The 13993-nt window shown below is 45.4% G+C and overlaps 1 long non-coding RNA gene across 1 annotated transcript in view; it reads left to right on the top strand.

The window, feature by feature from the left end:
* Positions 1 to 13422, top strand: part of LOC118013330 — a 39648-nt gene extending 26226 nt beyond the window's left edge. The window contains exon 3 of the long non-coding RNA XR_004679992.1: positions 13380 to 13422. This is a non-coding gene — a long non-coding RNA (uncharacterized LOC118013330). The remainder of the gene's footprint in view (positions 1 to 13379) is intronic.
* The last annotated feature ends 571 nt before the right edge of the window (positions 13423 to 13993 follow it).

Below are 13993 nucleotides of genomic sequence, written 5' to 3'. Positions count from 1 at the left end.
CCTTGGGATCTTCATAGCTGTCATTGTGTGCATGCAAAGAAGCCTGGGCCGGCTGTGTGATGTGAAACCTCTCTCAGTCATTATAGTACGGAGTGGCAGAAGAGAGCAAACATGATCATATGGACAGTGACGCTTTGAATGATGTGGAAATATAAAGTAACTCCTGTTCAGATCTTTTTCTCTTTGCTATTATTACTGTGATGCTGAGGAAGCATCATGGAAAGACCCCAGGCTTTGGGACCAGACAAACCTGGGTTCAAATCCCAGCTTCATACCTTACCCCAAAGGAGACAATACAGACCACTTAAGGGCCAGCTCTGAGCTTCAATTTCCCCTTCTATGAGACAGAGATCCTATCCACCTAACACGTTGTGGGAAAAGCTCTGACACACAGCAAGCATCCCATTAATGGGAGCTATTAAAGTTATGTTTGTGGAACTCTAGTGGGATTCAATATAAAACTTGTAGGCTGGGAAAATGTCATTAAGATTCCTTAAAAAAAAAAAAATTTTTTTTTCTTTTTTTCTGAATAAACGATCATTTTCCTAACTCTGCTGGTAAGCTCTTGTTCCTAAGCAACTTGCAGACTCGGCCCAGATTAGTGACAGGAGTCTCTGAGTTGTCATTGCCAGCAAGAGATCATGTCCTGGTTTATCACCCATCCCCAGAGTTCTACCAACTAGACAAGTGAACACCTCCGTGATGTGGGTAGCAAGAGGCGGTCAATACTTTTTCTGCCTGTGAAGTATTTTTTGATGGTCTCTAACTGGTATTTACCCTAAACCAAATCGGTGTATAGCATTGTTCAGTTAGCTGTCTTTCATACGGGCTGCAACCCACCCTTATCGTGGGATGGAGAAACAGTAACCAAGGGATAGGAAGGAGGCGAGGGGTTCTCAAGGGCAGGAAGGGCCAGAGGACAGAAGAAGTTGCTGTTCAACTGGTTTATAACATTGAAAATGTTCTGAACTTTCTTAAGAATCGGAATGGAAAGAGAAAGACATGAAGGGCATTTCAGCTTATCTAGGTGTGGGGGTCTTTCCAAAGAGAGTAAGTGCTCCTGCTTCTGGGGATCCAAGTTATTTCTGTGCTCTAATCACTTGTGCAATGGGATGCTGGCACCTTGCATCCTCAGCTCAGAGCTCTCGAACACTCCCCAGGGCAGCCTGAAAGAACAATTATGGTGGCCCTCTAGGGTTCATGAGGGTCCTGGGGGACTGTGGGCAGAGGATTTGGAGGCAAGGACTTGAAGCAGAAGCCAGGCCAGTGTCCCCCCCAGCCCTGATGAGGGCCTTCTAGGCTGAGGTCCTGGACCTGCTCAGGACACTTGTGTATTACCCCTCATGACGCTTCTTCTTGGGGTTCGCAACCCCTGGCACTTTGGGGACAATATCCAACTGGGTCCAACTCTCAGGAATAGAGGCCCCCAGACTCAGGACTCCTTTCCATATCTCTTCCTCATTCCCTTGTTTGGCCTCACTCTCAAAGCCCTTATTCTTCTCATTCACTTTTTTTTTTTAACTGCAAAAGTGCTCAGTGGTTCCCCCAAAGAGTCAGGTGGTTGGTAGATGGACTAAAATGTCTGTACCGTCCTTAGCAACCCCAGAAAACTTGTTTATCTTCACATGGCGGTTGGGGAGGACTCAATTCCTAGAAACACAAGTTGATGTTTTGCCAGAGTAAAACAGTGTTTCCAACCCTTTCTGATGAGTCATCATCTACCAGGGATGGACAAAAAAACTTTTTGCTACAGCTAACAAAACATAAGCAGAATAGAAACAGTCAAAAGGACCCCCATACAATAGGCTCTTAATGGGCCGCCCTGTGAGCTCAGCTTTCCATGGGTTACCTTGTATACATTTCTATAAATGCTTTTTCTGCCCTATAAGAAGAGGGCACAGAAATGTGTCCTTCTCATCCTCTTTTCTGTCCCTTGTCACTGAGCATTGTACCTTATCCCTAACAAATGCTCAGTAAATATCCGAAGGCCCTGTTCATATCTTTTTTCTAAAGATTTTATTATTTATTTATTTATTTATTTACTTACTTACTTACTTACTTACTTACTTATTTATGAGAGCACACAAGGCAGGCAGTGGTAGAGGGAAGAGAAGGAGAGAGAATCCCAAGCAGGCTCAGAGCCTGACGTGGGGCTCAATCCCACGACCCTGAGATCATGACCTGAGCCGAAATCAAGAGTTGGATGCTCAACGGACTGAGCCACCCAGGTGATCCACCCCCATGTCTTTATGGTTCCTTCTTCAATTCTTCTTTTTTTTTTTTTTTAAGATTTTATTTATTTGACAGAGACACAGTGAAGAGAGGGAACACAAGCAGGGGGAGTGGCAGAGGGAGAAGCAGGCTTCCCACCGAGCAGGGAGCCCGACGTGGGGCTCCATCCCAGGATCCTGGGATCATGACCTGAGCAGAAGGCAGACGCTTAACCGACTGAGCCAGCCAGGCACCCTCTTCATCCACATTTTAGTAAATAATGTGTATCTTTGTTTTAGGGCGTGACTCAAAAAGGACATATTTCACTTTTGCTCATATGCATTGTCAGAACTTGTTCACATGGCTGGGAAATTTCGCTTTTATTTTAAGTAGCTCAGGTAGGCTAAATAATCCATACCCCCCAACCACCACCAACCAAGATACTCATGTCCTAATCTCTAGAACCTCTCCATTACCTTCTGTAGCAAAGGGACTCTGCAGATGTGATTAAGCAAAAGCTTTTGAGATGTGAGGTTATTCTTGATTATCTACATGATTCCAATGTAATAACAAGCATCCTTGTAAGTGGGGGACAGGAGAGTCAGAAGGCAGAGGATGAAAGCAGTGGTCAGAGAGAGAAAGAGAGAGAAATTTGACGATGTGCTGGTGGCTTTGAAGATGAAGGAAGAGACCACAAGCCCAAGAATGCAGGCAGCCTCTAGAAGCTAGAAAAGGCTTGGAAACAGATTGTCTCTTAGAGCCCCCAAAGAAGATACAGCCCTGCGTTTCCATTTTAGACTTCTGGCTTCCAGAACTGTAAAATAGTAAACTTGTGTTGATTTAGGCCACTGAATTCGTGGTAATTTGTTACAGCAGCAATAGGAAACTAATATAGTATCCATTTGCTCTGCTAAAATATCTGTTCCTGTGGGAAAAGTAAAGAAAAGATGTTGGGGGATAGGTAGTAGTCTCTACCATGATTTTTTTTATAGTGGTCTTATACCTGTTCTAAAGAAAGATCACCTCTTTCTTTTCAAGTTGCCCACAAACATTCTTTTGACAAATCCCATCGTTTATCTCGCTGGGGCTCATTGCCAAACTCACGGGCCTGTAGTTCTAGGAGTCTTCTGAAGACAATTCAGTCTCCAGCCCAACTCTCATCGTCCCCAAGAGAGAACCGCTAAGGGTCCAACCAAGTTACGCATCCTCCTGGTGCAAGTTGCAGTGGCTCAACATCAGGGTGCTCCCCAGTTCCTTCATGCATTTTGGAGCTTCTGTCCCCGCCTATGAGTGGTCATTTGCCCTTTCAGTGGGGAGATCACACTCCTTGAGACGGAATTCAGAAACAGCTCAGATGCTAAGGAGTTCTGCTTTCTTTCTTTTTTTTTCTTTATAAAGATTTTATTTATTTATTTGAGAGAGCGAGAATGAGAGACAGAGAGCATGAGAAGGAGGAAGGTCAGAGGGAGAAGCAGACTCCCCGCCGAGCAGGGAGCCCGATGCGGGACTCGATCCCGGGACTCCGGGATCCTGACCTGAGCCGAAGGCAGTCGCTTAACCGACTGAGCCACCCAGGCGCCCAGGAGTTCTGCTTTCTTAATGGCGCCCACCAGCAGCATGCCAACAGCGTTCGACCACAGACTCTGAGGTTCTGGCTTATATGACCTTGGGTGGTATTAGATCATCTCCATGGCATCTCTGGAGGCCAGGGCCATTGTTGCTCTCTTGCCCAATCAGAAGAATGCAAAGGATCCAGGTTTCTCCACAGGCCTCTTGGCATGGATTCATTGCCTTACAGGGGAGATCAACTGCCCGTATTTTAGGCCTCCTTGCTCCCCGCAATAGTCCCAAGTTCTCAGAGGGCTGCATCTGCTTACCTTAGTTCACCCAAGAGCCACGGCTTCTTCTAAGAGCCATTTGCTCTCAGACAAGCAGCCTAGGGGATGACAGCCAGGATAATGGGGAAATCAAATCATTCTAAGGCTTAAAGTCTCCAAGAGATGAGCGCATTTCTGTTTTGTTCTCCTCACCTGCTCTGTGTTCTCTCTGCCAACACCCCCTCTGCCCCAGATTCATTGGCAGTCAAGGCAGGAGCCAACTGCCTAGCGAGGCGTCCTCATTAAAATGCACCGCTCTTGCTAATTAGGAGCCAAGGTTCTCCCACGGTGGGCTTGGCCTGGGTATTGACATTATCTTCATAAATAGACTCTTTACTTCGCAAATGGTGCTGTCATAACCAGGCACTCCCGACCTGGCAAATGCTCTGCACATTCTTAAGTGGCGGAGGAAATGTGTTAGCAGGAGAAGGCAGAGACATTCATGCTGAAGCGGGGGGCCCTGTCCTGACTTCACCCCGCTCTGTCTGGGCAGCAGTCTGCCAACACAACGGCTGAATGTGAGTGCACAGCCACAGTGTGAGGTGACCATATGGCCCAGATTTTCTGGGAGATCTTATTTCCCATCACTTTAATCTTTACAGCAAAGGCGACTGGTTACTGCATAAAACGCATAAATATTTTTTTAAAGTGCTCTGATTGTTTTACCTTTTAAGAGACTACTCCTATCAATAATACATTCACAAATCAGAGGGGAAAAATCGGATGAGTTCTTGGTCTCCTAAATATGCCTTATGAGAAGGTGTTACTTATTTAATTTCCTTTACCTACGAAAACCTCTCTACTCTTTCTGCCGGTCTAATGCTTACCAGCCATTTCTAGCACTGATTCTTTTGCAAGGCCTGTTCTGATTGCCTCAATTAAATATAACCTCTGCCTTTTCTGCAGCGTCAGGGTGCACCTTTTTAAGGGACACCAACTGTGTGCCAGGGCTGTGCTGAACACACATGATCTCTAATCCTTACGATGAACTTGCAACTTGCATGTTATCCCCATTTTGTAGACGAGAAGACTGAGGCTCGGGGACATCAAGAAATGTGTCCAGGGCTCTCCCTCAGCCAGAAGCCAAGCGAGGCTTGAGGATCTAAGTTGTAGTTCATGGTGAATTTCTCCTCTTACTAAATCGCAGACTCCTACAGGGAGGATCTTGTCTGTCTTCTTGGCATTTCCTTTCTGCCCGAGGCACTCAAGAGTGATGAATCAAGGAAATGCAGCTCTTGATTACAATTTAATTAGGGAGATAAAACATGTCTTCAAGAAAAATAACCATATTAGAAGGCAGTCTAAAGTGTAGTTGGGGGCGCACCTGGCTGGCTCAGTTGGTGGAGCACGCGACTCTTGATCTCGGGGTTGTGAGTTCGAGCCCCACGTTGGGTGTAGAGATGACTTAAAAATAAAAATCTTTAAAAAAATAAAAAATAAGTAAAAGTGTAGTTGGTACAGGCAATATACCCTCTGCTGGTGAACTTAACTTCTGCAAAACTTACCCTTTAAAGCTTCATATGGCTGATGAAGTTATAGGGCAAGTTGTGAGCCCTCCCCCTTAATGCTAGTGTTATAATGGAGCACTTCTCAAACTTGAAGGTGCATAAGAACCACGTAGGGATCTTGTTAAAATAAAGATTCTGGGGCGCCTGGGTGGCTCAGTTGGTTAAGCGACTGCCTTCGGCTCAGGTCATGATCCTGGAGTCCCAGGATCGAGTCCCGCATCGGGCTCCCTGCTCGGCAGGGAGCCTGCTTCTGCCTCTGACCCTCCCCCCTCTCATGTGCTCTCTCTCTCTCATTCTCTCTGTCTCAAATAAATAAATAAAATCTTAAAAAATAAATAAATAAATAAATAAATAAATAAATAAATAAATAAAATAAAGATTCTGATGCATGTTTGGGGGGCAAAGTCTCAAGAATCTGCATTTCTAAAAAGCTCCCAAGTGATGTCACAGCTGCTGGTCTTCCTGGCCTCACTTTAAGTACCAAGGCTCTAAGAAACTGAACCATAGACTGTAATTAGAGGAAACGGGGGAAAAGAAGGAGTGAGGGAAGATGTGGAGGTTAGAAGCCAGAAGGAATTAGAAATGGGCGAGAAGTACATGTCCCACACCTTTCCCTATGTTGAACCCTTTGCCTGGAAATCCCTTGTACATTCTTCCACTGACAAACTTTTATTTATCTTTTAAGACAGCTCAGACGTCATTGCCAGGAAACTTTGCTGAACCTCCAGGCTCTTCTCCTATATGTTCATGATAATCAGTACACACATCAGTCCTGTCTATCTGCTCCCCCACCTAACTGTCCATGTCTTGAGGTCAGGGACTGTGCATTAAAGATCTGACACATGATAGGTGCTCTTTAAAAAAAAAAAAAGGATTTTATTTTATTTATTTTTAGAGAGAGAGAGAGGGAAAGAAAGCTGGGGGAGGGGCAGAGGCAGAGGGAGATAGAGAATCTCAAGCAGACTCCACACTGAGTGAGGAACCCAACACAGGGCTCGATCTGACAACCTAGAGATCATGACCTGAAATCAAGAGTTGGGCGCTTAACCGACTGAGCCATCCATGTGTCCCTGATAGATGCTCTTTTTTTTTTTAATATTTTATTTATTTGACAGAGTGAGAGAGGGAACACAAGCAGGGAGAGTGAAAGAGGGAGAAGCAGGCTTCCTGCTGAGTAGGGAGCCCAATGTGGGGATCGATCCCAGAACCTGGGATCATGACCCGAGCCAAAGGCAAACACCTAACGATTGAGCCACCCAGGTGCCCCTGATAGATGCTCTTTAATGAGATGAACTTACATGGAGACTAAGCGGCTGGTAATGAGAAGGCAAAGGTAGAGTACTAGTGATGAAAAGGAAACAAAGTCAGGATAGTAAAGGAGTTCTGTACCAGTCATCTGTTGCTACAATAAGGCTATGTAAGAAACAGGGCGCCTGGGTGGCTCAGTTGGTTAAGCGACTGCCTTCGGCTCAGGTCATGATCCTGGAGTCCCGGGATTGGGTCCCGCATCGGGCTCCCTGCTCGGCAGGGAGTCTGCTTCTCCCTCTGACCTTCCTCCTTCTCATGCTCTCTGTCTCTCATTCTCTCTGTCTCAAATAAATAAATAAAATCTTAAAAAAAAAAAAAAAGGCTATGTAAGAAACAACCAGAAAACCCAGTGTCTTAAAGCAATAAGCTTGTATTTAAGTCATGAGTGTATGGGTCAGCTGGACAGTTTTGCTGCTAGATAGATTCTCATGCATCTGCCCTCAGTTGGCAGATTGGCTTTGCTGATCTTGGCTGGGCTTTCTTGCATATCTGGGACCTCAGCTCGGGGCCATCACCCTAGCAGCTAGCCCAGGTTTGGGCTCATATCCAAGGCAGTGCTCCAAGAGAGGGAGTGAAGTACGCAAGGTCTCCTGATGCCTAGGTATGGATATGGTATAATACTACCTTTTTTTTAAAGACTTTATTTATTTATTTATTTATTTGAGAGAGAGAGAGCATGAGTGGAAGGGAGGTCAGAGGGAAAGGGAGAAGCAGATGCCTCGCTGAGCCAGAAGCCCAAGATTATGACCTGAGCCAAGGGCAGACACTTAAGTGACTGAGCCACCCAGGCGTCCCAGCACAATACTACTTTTGCTTCATTTTATTGACCCAAACAAGTCTAAAGGCCAGTCCAGAGTCAAGAAGTGGGGACATAGACTCTGCTGCTTGATAAGAAGAGCTACAAGTCAAAGAGGAAGCAGATGGCTATGCAGAGTAGAATAAGTGGGACCAGTTTTGTAGTCAAGTGCCCTAATCTTAGATTGACTCAGACTCCCTGACTCTTAGTAAGAGCATGCAAATCCCAGGGCACACTACTCGTGGGTCATGACCTTGACGCTCTCACCTTCAGGAGACAACTGGGTCTCAAACCTTAGCCACGCCTCATTATTTGCATATCAGTCACCCAAGGCAAATGTTCTTTCCGAGACTGGCTTCTTAGCTGGTTCCTCCCACTGTCCAGCTGGCGTGTTTTCATATAACTCAGACTTGGTCTAAAATTAAGGTGAGCAAAACATGATTAGAGAGGCGAATTTGTGGCAAAAAAAAAAAAAGTAAAACTGAACCAAAACGAAATATAAATACCTTTAAAATTAGCTTTATTCAAACTACCTGTTCCCACAATCCATGTAGATACTTAAGAGTTGTCTTCACTCATCTGTAGAAAAAACAAACCCAATGAACAAAGAAAAAAAAAAAGGCAAACCAAAAACCAGATTCTTTTTTTTTTTTTTTTAAAGATTTTATTTATTTATTTGACAAGGAGAGACACAGCGAGAGAGGGAACACAAGCTGGGGGAGTGGGAGAGGGAGAAGCAGGCTTCCCGCATAACATGAAGGCAGACGCTTAATGACTGAGCCACCCAGGTGCCCCCCAGATTCTTTTTTTAAGATTTTATTTTAATTAATTAATTAATTTATTTATTTATAGAGAGAGAATGAGTGGGAGGAGGGGCAGAGGGAGAGAGAATCTCAAGCAGACTCCTTACTGAGTGTGGACCCCGAGGTGGGGCTCCATCCCATGACCCTGAGATCATGACCTGAGCCGAAATCAAGAGTGGGACGCTCAACTGACTGAGCCACCCAGGTGCCCCCCCAAAACAGATCCTTAAATACAGAGAACAAACTGGCGGCTGCCAGAGGGGAGGGGGGGCAAGAGGATGGAGGGAATAGATAAAGGGGATTAAGAGTACACTGATCATGATGAGCACCATGAAATGCAGACAATTGTTGAATCATTATATTGTACACCTGAAACTAATATAACACCGTATGTTAACTATATTTGAATTTTTTTAGAAAAAAGAGTATATGTAAATCCTCCCTCACACATTCCCCTCCCCGCCCGCCACACTTCCTTCTCCCCAAAGGCAAACAATGTTATTTTTTAAATATGTCCTTCCAGGCTAGTGCATATAATCAGATATACACAAATACATACATATGTCATCTCCTTGATTCTGCATTTTGCTTTTATTTTTTTCAATTAGCATTATGTCTACAAAGAGTTCTCCAAATCAGGGGCGTAAACACTCTTTGTTAGGGCTGCATGATTTTCCATTGTGCAGCCGCATCTGAGGTCATGGACTCAGTCCCCCACTGACAGGCACCTCATCTGTTTCCACTCTGTTGCTGTCGTGTGATCTCAGCCGGAGAGGACTTGAGGGAACACAGTGACGGATTCCAGAATCTGGCCCTATGAATGGACGGGTGACAATGATAGCTCTATTATGTTCTGATTGGAGTCTTTGTCTTAGTCTGTAACCTTGCCACATTAAAAACAAACAGAAAATTCCATGAAGACATTCCACTTGGCCTATGCCCAGCCATTTGGGGAACTTTATGTTCTCTGTGACCTCCAGAGGAAGCCATATGGGATAGTGGGAAGCCAGGGAGTGAGCAGAATATGATTAAAAATACAATCGACTCTGTTGCATTTTTAAAGGGCTGTTGAGGACTGTTGAAGGGGAATGCCAGTTTGTTCAAGCATCTCTCTGTGCTTAAGAGCTTTTCCACATTAGCGAGCTCTGCTTTGCTCCCATCAGCACTTTCTGAGCCGGAGGGCGAGTGCCAGGTGTGCAGGACCAGTGTCCTGAAAAAACTATATGGCCATGGTAACTGGACACGTAGGGATCCCAGAACACTCCAAGTCTTCTGAATGCTACACGTTAAGATTCAGGGAGGCCAAATGAGTTTGTATCTTCATTTGTCCAAAGCCGTGGTGTATACCAATTTTTTCCAAATGCCAACTCCTGCTGCCTCAGACTCACACAGTGCTGGGCCCCACCTCGTGGACCCCAGGAACCAGCCTGTCTGGAATCTATAACGAGCTCCCTGGGTAACTCGGAAGCATCGTCAGGACTGGGAGCCCTACCAAGGCAACAACGCAGATAAACATGCCTGCATTTAGAAACCAGGAAGCTCAGGCCTTACAGACTTGATATGTGGGACACACCAAATGTTCTGCACTCGATCAGCCTGATGCTCAGGCATGGAAAAGATTGAACATTCTCTCTGGCTTCAAAGGCTCCAGAGGGGAAGCTCTATCCCCTCCCAGCTCTTGGTCAGTCAGCTTTCTGAGGGATCCTGAATGTGATTCTGCAAAGGCGATCTACAGAGAAACATGTGATAGAGCAATGCTGCCCAGAGCACAAGTCCAAGTCTCCCCTTCGGTCTTCTTTTTTTTTTTTTTTTAAGGTTTATTTATTTGAGAAAGAGAGAGAGCATGCGCACAAGCAGGGGGAGGGGCAGAAGGAGAGGGAGAGAGAGAATCCTCAAGCAGACACTCTGCTGAGCATGGAGCCCAAAGTGGGGCTCGATCCCAGGACCCTGAGATCAGGACCTGAGCTGAAACCAAGAGTCAGACGCTTAACTGACAGAGCCACCCAGGCGCCCCCCTCCCGCTCTGTCTGATGCTGATGGACACAAGCCATCAGGGTGAGCAATGGCGCCCTGGGTAAGAGGTAGGAGGTTAGATCAGGCCCCAGGATCTGTCAGGCTGGCAAGAAAGCTAGTCTAAAGAGAGATTCTAGATATACGGCTGGGCCACAGTCCCAGGCAGGTGGGAATTGCTGATATGAGGTGGCCTTGCCCGAGGAAGAGCAGCTCCTTTTTCAAGGAAGCTGTACACACTTAGGCCATCGGGTAGTGTTAGTGGGAGGGGTGGGAGGTCGGTTCAGGTGCCCCTGCACTCTAGGGAGAACTGTCTGATCTTAAAGCCCAGAATCAACCTGGGCAGCTCTGCTTTTCCTGGGGGGAAACTAGGCCTCCTCACCCATTCAAGGTCCTCAGTGTTGGTGGCTTTGGTTGCTCCCACATATGTGGCCATGCAGGGGGTATCAGGTAGGGCCTGTGACTGCAAAGGGAGCTGTTGATTCTGGGGCTGCATTGTCAGGGCTGGCTACTCTGCTAGACCTCGCTTGCCCCTTTATGGAGGGAAGGTGGATTTTCCTACTTCTATGTAAGTGCATTGTTTATTTTCCGAGCTCCAACCAGGATTCTAGAGAAGCAGGCAATAACACTTTGCTATTTCAGGATGTAGCTGTGCAAATAAATCCTCTTTTAAAAGTCAAAATCTGTTTCTCAAAATCTTAACCATGCTTTGTACATAGTTGGTCCTCAGTAAGGGTATAGATAATTATCATCCTGAAATTAAGTGAATCTACATTTAAAAAGATAGCCTCTTCTGTGATGGAAGGACATGGTAATGTTCTTATATTTTCCAATGCCCTGAATCTACCCTAGAATATTTGCCCATAATGCCTTGCAATCATCCTTTACGCTTTGAAAGTATGCTACTTCCATGAAGGAATAAATGGATAAAGGATTCACATGAAAATGCCTTCATGGATTAAGGAATTTTAGGTAAATACTTCGGAGAGAACAAAACCCCCTTTCTAAAGCCCCTTTCTCTAAGTATCAATCCACATTTAAACCCAAGGCAACTGGAAGCACCTTTACTCTGCAGATCCTTATAGCTGACATCGAGCTTCCTCAACTCTTGGGAACGGAGGCTCAAAGCCCAAGCCTGAGCAGTAACTGGTGTAAAGATTTTGATTACTGACAAGCTTTGGTCTTCCTGAGGTGGATAGGAAAGGGATTTGGGGAGATGAGGAAGACAGGGAAAGGAGAGAAAAGACAAAGGAACCCAGAGGGAAGAGAGTCTGAGTTGCCCATGGGCCTCACGCTTCCATTGCCACCAGCAAGCACATCAGGGTTGTCTGGGACTGGGTCATAACAGAACAGAGAAGAAGAAAAAGAAAAACGGACCATTTTCTCCAGCTCCCCCTCCCCTCAGCATTCGGAGTCCCCTTCCTCCTTGTAGAGCCAGAATTAGAGAGCTTCTAGAACTCTCTCTTCCAGTTTTTGGGTGGCTTTGAGTCCAAGCCAGGAAATGTGAAGAGAAAGAAGTGGAGGGTAGGGCGTTCAAGTCTGGTTCTGTGGCACTTCGAATTCTGGTCTTTCCCAATCCACCTGCTATCACTTATTTTCCAGAGTCCTCAAATAGCTGCCCTGCACATTCTTTTCAGTTTTTAAAGCTGCATTCACCGGGAGAGATGGATAGAGAGTGCCGTTTCATCTTCGCTTTGCAAGGATTCCACGTAGCTCTGCATAGACTGGGTTTAAATTAGCACTTGCTTTCATTCTGAGACGAGTCCACAAAAGTAAAAATTACAAAGGGAAAAGTTTATCTATTAAGGAAAATAATGTAAGTTTGGTTTCTTAACTTTAGATTACTTTTCTTCCTCTTTAAGATCGTGGGCAAGAAAAATCAAAGTGAGAGCCTAATTACCGTGTAATGTGCACCTGCTGAGAAAAATGTCTGTGATGCCCTAAGGTGCTCAGAGCACAAAGTAAGTGTGATGACTTGAGGTCAGAGTTGTAGTTTAAGAAAATAGTCTATGGTCCCTTCAGAGAGGTCCTTAATACATGCCTCAAGATTTAACTCCAACTTGCAGAAAAACCCTAACAATCCTGCTCTCTCAGAGCTTTTTGCAAATACTCAGCGAGTTGCCAAGACCAGGATGTTCTTCATCAAGGACTTCCGAGGAGATAAGATTTAATTTGCACTTCTGTTGGCCTTGTTGGGGTGGGTGAATTCTAGGGAGTGATGTATGTTTTCTGTAAACTCAGCAAGCCATTGTTGAATGGGATTTCTGCAGATATTGTCAGTGGGAATATAATTTGGGTCAATGAATCATAAATTCTATTTTGGTAATTTGCCGAAGACAACATTGAGAACATAGCTATCCCAGTGGGGAAACTGGAAAGAGACATTCATAACTTTAACAGCATGGCAGTAGGGCAGGGAAGGGGGGGTGGGAGAAGGGAGACATTCTGCTCAACAGATTTAGACTTGTTTTCAAGCAATTAGTTACCGAGCAGGTAGGATATTCTTTTTCCTCCAAGTGCTGGGGGTGATTATAAAGTAGTGACGATGGACTAGACAGCCACAAACAGGAACATGACACTCGAGGTAGGTGCCCTAAGATTCTCAGATGACTACCTCTGTGCAGTTTATCAACCCCATAAACTTGTCCCTTGGAACAAACCCATAGGCATTAAATGCAACAGCCTTGTGATGCTCTTGTCCTAGTTTCTCTAGGTCATAGAAAAGAGCTAGTTCATGTACTGGCTTTTCTCTCCTTCCTTTTGCTTCACAAAATTCAGGTGAAGCTATTGGTTCTAGGGGACCCAGCTGGGGCGGGGGGGAGGAGCAGCAGAAATGAGTGCAAATAAGGATGATTTTGTTCGTTAGATGTGGTCTTTCCTCAACACATTTTTATCTGCTTCACACGTGAAGAAATGGGAAAAAGAACAAGAACAAAGAAGCCCAAGTCATCGTTATTCATTCCAGGAATTAAATCTAGGACCCTCAACTGGGATGCCCTTCTGATTCGCGCATCGGGGTCCTGGAGGAAGAGAAGACTTGTACCTGAAGTTTGATGTAAAACAAAGGTCAGACAAATCTGGATTTACCCTCGGCTGCCAGCCTCCTCCCCGATCGGTCCTCAGAGCTTTGTGCAAGTGAGAACAGCTGTCCTTTGTTTCCGACAAGGACAAACAAGAGAACTGTAGTTTGATTGTGGTAGGCAGGATTTGGATTAGATGTGACGAAGGATTGTTAGCCTCCAAGTATTGTGACACAGAAGGATGAGTTATGAGGTGGTGGTGGGGATCCTGCTAAAGGTTTTAGAGACAGCTCTCTTCCTGGGGTGATTGAAGACAGTTCTTCTGGGAGGACCAATACATGGAGAAGGGAAAGAGAAACAACCTCCATTCAAAATGAGCCATGGCCTCTCCCTCATTGGGGAAGACTACTTCAATCCCTCATGGAAGGGGGACAGAAAACCACCTCCCAAAGTTTAAAAG

The sequence above is a fragment of the Mirounga leonina genome, unplaced genomic scaffold (genome assembly GCF_011800145.1).
Source record: "Mirounga leonina isolate KUSES-001 unplaced genomic scaffold, KU_Mleo_1.0 Mir_153, whole genome shotgun sequence".
Taxonomy (NCBI): Eukaryota; Metazoa; Chordata; class Mammalia; order Carnivora; family Phocidae; genus Mirounga; species Mirounga leonina.
Note: the sequence above shows the minus strand (reverse complement) of the source record. Positions and strands in the feature narration are given on the sequence as shown.